A 9,506-nucleotide genomic window follows, 5' to 3' on the forward strand; every position below is an offset into this window, starting at 1 on the left:
TCCTCCTCCTCCAAGCCTCCTTGATCTGGTCTCCAGAGAGTGTGATTCACTTGGTTTCTTTCTTTCAACTGGGAAAACAAAGCTATGTGGCACGGTCGTGTTGTACTCTCCACCCTTTTTCTTATCAGGAACGCCCTTGGACTGGGTTAATGAGACAACACTGCACACGTTGTCAGATCCCTGAAGTCCGCTATTCGAGACATATGTTTTGGCGTCTGCCCCTCTACCATGTGCAGGGGTCCCTTGGTGCAGCATCCAGTACTTCACCATGCAAGTCTTTGTCCGTTCCAAGTGACTACGCCCCCGCCGTCTGAATCACACGAACTTGCCCTCTGTGATCGTGTCCAGAGTTTACCAAACCGTTTCCATCTGGATCTGTCCAAACCAACTTGATCACTGCTGTCCTAGACCGACCTCCATCTAGAAGACAGTGGCGAGGGCCACCATCCGGTCCTCTGATATTGTCACCCCTGCTGTTGGTTCGTCTCCTTCTCCCTCGGATTTTCAACCGAAGTGATTGCCCTCGGTGACTCGTTCCGAAATCCCGGTGAATCCTGTTATTCTCTGCAACACCACCTCTCCAGGATCGCTCACTGGTCCCGGCAGTCGTCCTCTACACTGATGGTTCTGTTGACCCCGCCACAGGTAGGGCCGGGCTGTGTCTACATCTCCCGTCCTGCCCCTGAGCCTATCAAACTGTCTCTCGAGTTTTGACGCATCTCCACCAGGCTGGAACTAATAGCCTCCTTGCTGCCCTTCTCGCTGAGGCATTTGCTGGGTTACGATTCCAGGTCTGCTCTCGACGGATCGCATTTGGATCTGGGGAAAATAAGGACCTCATCCTCCGAATACGAGGGTTAACATCCACACTTCAGGATGAAGCCGTCCTGTGACATTCCTATGGATACCTAGTCATGTCGGTATCTTGGGGAATGAGGCAGATGACCTTGCCAAGACTGGCTGCAACAAGGCCACACCTGACTACGTTGTTCTCGAACACTCTTACAGATTAGGACCCAAATCCGTCAAACAGAGAGAAGCTCGAAGCAGCCATCCAACTGGACTCCGCCCACATGGTACGATGTCCTCCGTAAACTTCCTGACTTCGTGACGTCTACGGAAGGGGTCGCGAAGGGGACGTGATTGTGCCCGTATCATCATTGGGTATGACTTGCTTAGATTGGTATCCCCATATCCTGAGCAACGCTCTTGTGCGTTATGCAGAAGACCCGACAGGCCCCTTATCCACTACCTCCTAAGATGTCCCCACACACAATTCGCCTGCGTGACCACCACCTACCTAACACTTCTGACGGAGCATACGATGATCCTCCCAATACTGGCCAGATATTTTGTAAATAATATTAATTATGTGTTAAAGGAACATCCTTCCTAGGTTAGTAAGCCCTTTATAATATTTATACTGTATATACTTTTCACACTTGCCAGATGATTCCTGGTGTCATTGTACAGGGCACCAAGACAGCACTAGGATCCCGCTTCCTCTATCAAGGAATAAACAATTGAAATTGAAATTAAATGCTAGTCAGGCAGCCCCGTTTACACCCAACCCCGATCACTCACATAGTTGTCCAACCTATATTGGAAGCTACCTATTAACAAACCAGTGTTTACCTATCTCACACACAAATCTAAATTTATCTAATTTAAAATCATTGCTACGAGTTCGCTCCTGTTTGGATAGTTTAAGTACCCTTGTTATATCACCTTTGTTTAACCCCGACTTCCATTTATACACCTCCATCATATCGCCCCATATTCTACGTCTCTCCAGGGAATGCAAATTCAGAAGCTTTAATCAATCTCTATACTCAAGGTTCCTAATGCTCGGGATTTGTCTTGTCATCCCCCTCTGAATACTTTCTAGGGATTCGATATCCATTCTGTAAAATGGTGACCAAAACTGAACCGCATAATCCAAGTGGGGTCTCACAAGCCGCAAGATATAATGTAGGATAAACTCACTAGTCTTGTAACTAACCCCCCGCTTTGTATGATCGCAAGTATCTTGTTAGCCTTGTTTCGAGCAAATACGCATTGTTATCTTGCTTAAGATTCATACTTATCATTACCCCTAAATATTTTTCAGAGTCGGCTTTCTCTATTTCAGCGTTATTCATCTGATATCAGGTTTCTCTGTTTACATCTCCTTGGCTCAGTACTTTACCTTTTCCACATTAAATTTCATCGGCCATATTTCAGACCATGTGAAAAATTTGTTTAGATCTTCCTTTTAGTTTTGCGGAGTCCTCGTCAATTTAATTTACACGCCCTATTTTGGTGTCGTCAGCAAATTTACTCATGTTGCTGTCTACACCTATATCTACAGTATGTCGTGTATGTATATAATAAAATAGTGATGGTCTAAGTACTGAGTCTTGGGGTACTCCACTAGTGACGTTACTCCAATCTGATTTAGAGGATAGTGATCTATTAGCGCAACTACAGTTTGTGGTCTACAAAGATATATTCAACCTAACCTAACCTAACATCCCTTCTTTTGGTATCACATTCGCTATCTTCCAGGATTTTGGTACTAAACTCATTTTTAATGATATGTTAAGCAAATTTGCTAAAGACATACTAAGTTCTTCCTTACATTCCTTTAATACTCTGACAAATACCTCATCGGGACCTGGTGACTTATTAGACTTTAATTTGTCTATTTGTTTACTAACATCTATACTCGTCACTACAATCTTGCTTAATATATTTTCTTCACTATCTCTGTAGATAGTTGGGGCCTCAGGTATCATCTTTAAATTCTCGGTTGTGAGAACTGATGATAAATATCTGTTCAGAATATTGCTCATTTCTCCGTCTTTATCAGTTAGCTCGCCGTTATCTGACTGTATTGGTCAAATAGCGCACCTCAACACCAATTGAGAACCATAACTCATAACAAAATTAAAGAATCTTAACTAACCTAGAATACCATTATTGGACCATAACTCACCTGGAACACCGTATAGAACTAGATAGAAGCAAACTAACTCACCGGGAATGCCGTCCGTCACCTGAATAGGGACGCGGTACTGTCTCTGTTCCTCTCTGTCCAGCGGTTGGCTCGTCCACAACTCTCCGTTCGGCTTGAGTTCAAATCTTTCTTGGACTTCAGCTGTGGCCGTCACGTCGAAGGAGTAGATCAGCTACAGCGAAAAGATAAATTACTACTATTACTATTATTACTACTACTGCTGCTACTATAACACTATTACTACTACTACTAATAGTAATAAAATAAGAAATTATTATTATTATTTTTTTTTTTAATAATTATTATTATTTAATTATTGTATATTAAAATAAATAGATGTAAAAAAAAAACATAAAGCAAAACAGTAGAAACATTAAAGTTAAAACTATAAAAAAAAGACGTAGAAAATTTTAAAACAAAAATGTCTAACTATAAAAGTAGGAAAATAGAATAAAAGATAACAGAAAAAAGGGAAAAAATAGGAGGAGGGCGAGGTGGGAACACTGTATTGGGCCGATCGAATTAACCCCTAATTGCTGTTAATCACCAATCTGATGTTAATTAACGTGGCAGAAATTACATTAACGATGGAATTACATTTGTTATGGGCAAGATCGAATCTCCTGGTGGTAGGTCAAGAGGGCCCTGGAGTGACCTGACCAGACCTGACCTGACCTGACCTGCCCTGACTTAAACTAACCTCCTAGGGAATGGACCTGACCTGTCCTGACCTAACCTAACCCAAGGCCACCCAGAAGAGAAGGCCTGGGTCTCTCCTTCGCAAATCTGATGATGACGTCACTACTGAAGGCTGACAGCCCCAGTCGCCGAACACGTTGTGAGAGAGTGGAGGAACTTATCACTCTGTTTTTATTCTCATTTCTCTTTTTCTGGACTGGATTTCATCAAAGGTAAGACTTGGACATGTTAATCTTCTTGTGTAGTGAGGGTAGAGATGATCACAGAGCTGAATTCATTAATATAGAGTAGTTAGCTTTAAGTAGCTCACAAACAATGATGTATTGGATATATTTATATATAATATATCAAATTACAAATGTATATTAATAGTTTCAAAGATATTACCCGGGTTTAAGTAAGTACTAGTATTTGTTATTGAGTATGAACACGTGTTATTTATACCATATATGCACGACACATTGGGTTGATTATGATTATTAATCAAATGATGACAATGATTATGCAATTATAATCAAATCATAATATTTTGTCCTGGAAATTCTAGTCATAATCCAATAAAAATAAAATTAGAGTAATAATCATAATCAAATCATAATAAAAAACAAATTATGATGATCTTTATACAGTACATGCAACTTATGTTTTCATACTCTGACATATATCCCAACTGGTGTAAGTACTGTAGTGGTGAATGGAATGTAGGGATAGCAAGGAAATAATATACAATAATGTATAATAGTGATAGCAGAGAAGTAATGAAGATAGACAGGTAGTGGTTACAGGGAAGTAATAGTAGAAAGTAGTAGTAGTAGAAAGAAGGTAATAAAGTAGTAGTAGAAGGAAGGTAATAAAGTAGTGGTAAAAAGAAGGTAATAAAGTAGTTGTAGAAGGAAGGTAATGAAGTAGTGGTAGAAGGAAGGTAATAAAGTGGTGGTAAAAAGAAGGTAATGAAGTAGTGGTAGAAGGAAGGTAATGAAGTAGTTGTAGAAGGAAGGTAATGAAGTAGTTGTAGAAGGAAGGTAATGAAGTAGTTGTAGAAGGAAGGTAATGAAGTAGTGGTAGAAGGAAGGTAATAAAGTAGTGGTAAAAAGAAGGTAATGAAGTAGTTGTAGAAGGAAGGTAATGAATTAGTTGTACAAGGAAGGTAATGAAGTAGTTGTAGAAGGAAGGTAATGAATTAATGGTAGAAAGAAGGTAATGAAATAGTTGTAGAAGGAAGGTAATGAAGTAGTGGTAGAAGGAAGGTAATAAAATAGTGGTAAAAAGAAGGTAATAAAGTAGCGGTAAAAAGAAGGTAATGAAGTAATGGTAGAAAGAAGGTAATGAAGTAGTTGTAGAAGGAAGGTAATGAAGTAGTGGTAGAAGGAAGGTAATAAAGTAGTTGTAAAAAGAAGGTAATGAAGTAATGGTAGAAAGAAGGTAATAAAATAGTGGTAAAAAGAAGGTAATGAAGTAATGGTAGAAAGAAGGTAATGAAGTAGTTGTAGAAGGAAGGTAATGAAGTAGTGGTAGAAGGAGGGTAATGAAGTAGTGGTAAAAGAAGGTAATGAAGTAGTGGTAGAAAGAAGGTAATGAAGTAGTTGTAGAAGGAAGGTAATGAAGTAGTGGTAGAAAGAAGGTAATGAAGTAGTTGTAGAAGGAAGGTAATGAAGTAGTTGTAGAAGGAAGGTAATGAATTAGTTGTAGAAGGTAGGTAATGAAGTAGTTGTAGAAGGAAGGTAATGAATAGATGTAGAAGGAAGGTAATGAAGTAGTGGTAGAAAGAAGGTAATGAAGTAGTTGTAGAAGGAAGGTAATGAAGTAGTGGTAGAAAGAAGGTAATGAAGTAGTTGTAGAAGGAAGGTAATGAATTAGTTGAAGAAGGAAGGTAATGAAGTAGTGGTAGAAAGAAGGTAATGAAGTAGTTGTAGAAAGAAGGTAATGAAGTAGTTGTAGAAGGAAGGTAATGAAGTAGTGGTAGAAATAAGGTAATGAAGTAGTTGTAGAATGATGGTAATGAAGTAGTTGCAGACGGAAGGTAATGAAATAGTGGTAGAATGAAGGTAATGAAGAAGTTGTAGAAGGAAGGTAATGAAGTAATGGTAGAAAGAAGGTAATGAAGTGTGGAAAATGAAGGTAATGAAGTAGTGGTAGAAAGAAGGTAATGAAGAAGTGGTAGAATGAAGGTAATGGTAGTAGTTGTAGAAGGAAGGTAATGAAGTAGTGGTTGAAAGAAGGTAATGAAGTTGTGGTAGAAGGAAGGTAATGAAGTAGTTGTAGAAGGAAGGTAATGAAGTAGTTGTAGAAAGAAGGTAATGAAGTTGTGGTAGAAGGAAGGTAATTGTAGGCTGGTAAAAGGAAATGCAATGTGAAGAAGAAGGAAGGTAATGAATGAAGTAGAGGAATGCAATGGAAGAAGCTAGAAGCTTAAATAAAGAAGAAGTTGGTGAAGGAAGGTAATGAAGTAGTAGAATGAAGGTAATGAAGTAGTTGTAGAAGGAAGGTAATGAAGAAGTAGGTAAGGAAGGTAATAAATAAGGTAGAATGTAAATGAAGAAGTTAAAGAAAGATAAATGAAGAAGAGAAAAAGGTAATGAAGAAGTGGTAGAATGAAGGTAATGAAGTAGTTGTAGAAGGAAGGAATTAAAGAAAAGAAGGTAAATGAAGAAGTTGTAGAAAGAAGTGCAATAAAGAAAGTTGCAGAAGGAAGCAGGTAATGAAGAAGCTGGTAGAAGGAAGGTAATGAAGCAGTTGCAGAATGAAGGTAATGAATTGAACAGGAAGGCAATGAAGCTAGTTGAGAATGTGAAGGGCATGAAGTTGCAGAAAGAAGGTAATGAAGAAGAGAATAGAAGGTAATGAAGAAGTTGTAGAAAGAAGGTAATGAAGTAGTTGGTAGAAGGAAGGTAATGAAGAAGAGAAGAAAGGTAATGAAGAAGTTGTAGAATAATGTAAAAATGAAGAAGCAGAGAAGTAATGAAGAAGTTGCAGAAGGAAGGTAATGAAGTAGTGGTAGAAGGAAGGCAATGAAGTAGTAAAGAAGGTAATGAAGAAGCTGGTAGAAGGAAGGTAAATGAAGAAATAGTAGGAAGGTAATGAAGTAGTTGTAAAATAAATAAGCAAAGAAGTTGTAGAATGAAATAAGTAATGAAGTTAAGAAGAATGAAGGCAATGAAGCAAAGCCAGAGAATGAAGGCAACGAATAGGTTAAAAATAGGTATAACGAAGAAGTTGTAAGAATGAAAAGAATGAAGCAGTGGCAGAAAGAAGGCAATGAAGAAGTTGTAGAAAGAATATAATGAAGAATGGCAGAAAGAAGTAATGAAGGAAGCAGAGAAGGAAGGTAATGAAGCTAGTAGTAGAAAGAAGGGGTAATGAAGAAGCAGAGAAAGAAGAAGAAATAGCAGAAGGAAGGTAATGAAGCTAGTGGTAGAAAGAAATATAATGAAGCAGTTGTAGAAGGAATACAATGAAGTAGTATGAATATAATGAAGAAGCAGAATGGGTTGAATGAAGATTGAGAAAGAAGGTAAATGAATAATTGCAGAATGAATGCAATGAAGCAGTGGCAGAAAGAAGGCAAATGAAGCAGTTGCAGAAATAATGAAGCAGTGGCAGAAAAATTTAAAGCAAGGCAATGAAGCTGAAGTGGCAGAAAGAAGGTAATGAAGAGTGTGAGAAGGAAATGCAATGAAGAAGCTAGAGAAAAGAAGGTAGTGAAGAAGCAGAGAAGGAAGGTAATGAAGAAGGTAAAAATAGAACAATGAAGTAGTGGTGAAATGAAGGTAATGAAGAAGTTGTAGATGGAAGGTAATGAAGCAGTTGTAGAAGAGAAGGTAATGAAATAGTGGCAGAATGAAGGTAATGAAGAAGAAGAGAATAAATGCAATGAAGTAATGTAGAAAAGAAGAAGGGTAATGAAGAAAAGTAAAGAAGGTAAATGAAGAAAGTGTAGAAGAAAGGTAATGAAGTAGGGAAAGAAGGTAATGAAGTTAAGTAGAGAAGAAAGGTAATAAAGCATTTGAATGAAGGCAATGAAGCAGTGGCAAAAAGAAGGTAATGAAGCTAATGGTAAGAAAGAAGGCAATGAAGCAGTTGCAGAAATGAAAGGCAAATTTAGGTAATAAGAGTAGTTGCACGAAGTAGTGGTATAGTGAGAATGAAGTTTAGTTGCAGTAATGAAAAGCAATGAAGCAGACGAAGGAAATAGGGGCAACGAAGTAGTTGCAGAATGAAATGTAAATTGAAGTACTGGTAAAAGAAGGTAATGAATGTAGAAAAGAAGGTAATGAAGAAGTTGTAGAAGGGAAGGTAATGAAGTAATGGTAGAAAGAAGGCAATGAAGAAGTTGTAGAAGCAAGGTAATGAAGAAGTTGTAGAAGGAAGGTAATGAATGAAGTTGTAGAAGGAAGGTAATGAATAGATGTAGAAGGAAGGTAATGAAGTAGTGGTAGAATGAAGGTAATGAAGTAGTTGTAGAAGGAAGGTAATGAAATGATGCAGAAGAAATAAGTAATGAAGAGTGGCAAAAAGAATAAATGAAGTAGTCAGAGAATAAATAAGCAAAGAAGGAAATGGTATAAGGAAGCAAATGAAGCAGGTTGTAAAATGAAAGAACGAAGCTAGTGGCAGAAAATAATGGTAAATGGAAGAAAGGAAACGAAGGCAGTAATGGTGTCAACAGAAAGAAATAAATGCTATGGTAGAAGGTAAAATAAAGATGAATAATTAAAGGAAATGAAGGTAGTGAGAAAGAAGGTCAATGAGAAAAGAATGAAGGAAACAAGAAGAATGAAGGTAATGAAAGAATGGTAGAAAGAAAAGTAAATGAAGGTAGGAGAAAGAAGCAATGAAGAGTACAGAGGAAGAATAAAATGCCAGTGCAGAACAAAATAAAGCAGTAAATGCAGAAGTGAATAAAAATAAAGAAAGGCAGAATGAATAAGTCAAAAATGCAACTGAAGCTTGAAACAGAATGAAGCAAATTGAAACAGAGAATAAAAGTTCAATGAAGCTAGTGGAGAAATGAAGGTAATGAAGAAGGTTGAAGAATGAAAATATAATGAAGAGTGATAGAAAGAAGGCAAGAAGTAGTAAAGAAGAAGCAATGAAGCAAGGTAGAAAGAAGGTAATGAATTAGGGGAAAGAAGGTAATGAAGAGCAGAAAGATGAAGGTAAGAAAATAGTGGTAGAAGAAGGTAATAATAGTTGTAGAAGGAAGGTAATGAAGCAGAGAAATAAAGGTAATGAATAGAGAAAGAAGGTAATGAAGAAGGAGTAATGTAAAAGGTAATGCAGTTGGAGAATAATGAAGCAGTGGCAGAAATAAAATGAATGAAAGATGCAACTGAAGCAGCAGGAGAAAGAATGAAGCAGTGGCAAAATAAATGCAATGAAATAGGGTTGCAGAATGAATATAACAAAGAAAGGTAGAATGGTATGTCATAAAAGAAGCTGGTGGTAATGAAATAAAATGAAGAACAGAGAAAGAAGGCTATGGAAGAGTAAGGAAAAGAAGTAATGAAGAATGGTAGAAAGAAGTAATAAAGAAAGTGGGGAGAAGGAAATAAATGAAGTAGTGATATAGAAAGAAGGTAAATGCAAAGAAAAAAAGAAGGTAATGAAGAAGTGGTAGAAGAAGTAGAAATGAAGTGAAGGCAAAATGAAGTAACAAATAATGCAGAAAGAAGGTAATGAAGAAGCAGAGTGGAATAATAGAGCAATGTAGAATGAAGGTAACGAAGAAATGGTGGTAAGAATGCAATGAAGTAGTGGTAGAAAGAAGGCAATGAAGCAGTGAAATGAAGCTCAAATGAAGTATTTAATG

Source organism: Homarus americanus, unplaced genomic scaffold (assembly GCF_018991925.1).
Source record: "Homarus americanus isolate GMGI-L3 unplaced genomic scaffold, GMGI_Hamer_2.0 scaffold6317, whole genome shotgun sequence".
Classification (NCBI taxonomy): Eukaryota; Metazoa; Arthropoda; class Malacostraca; order Decapoda; family Nephropidae; genus Homarus; species Homarus americanus.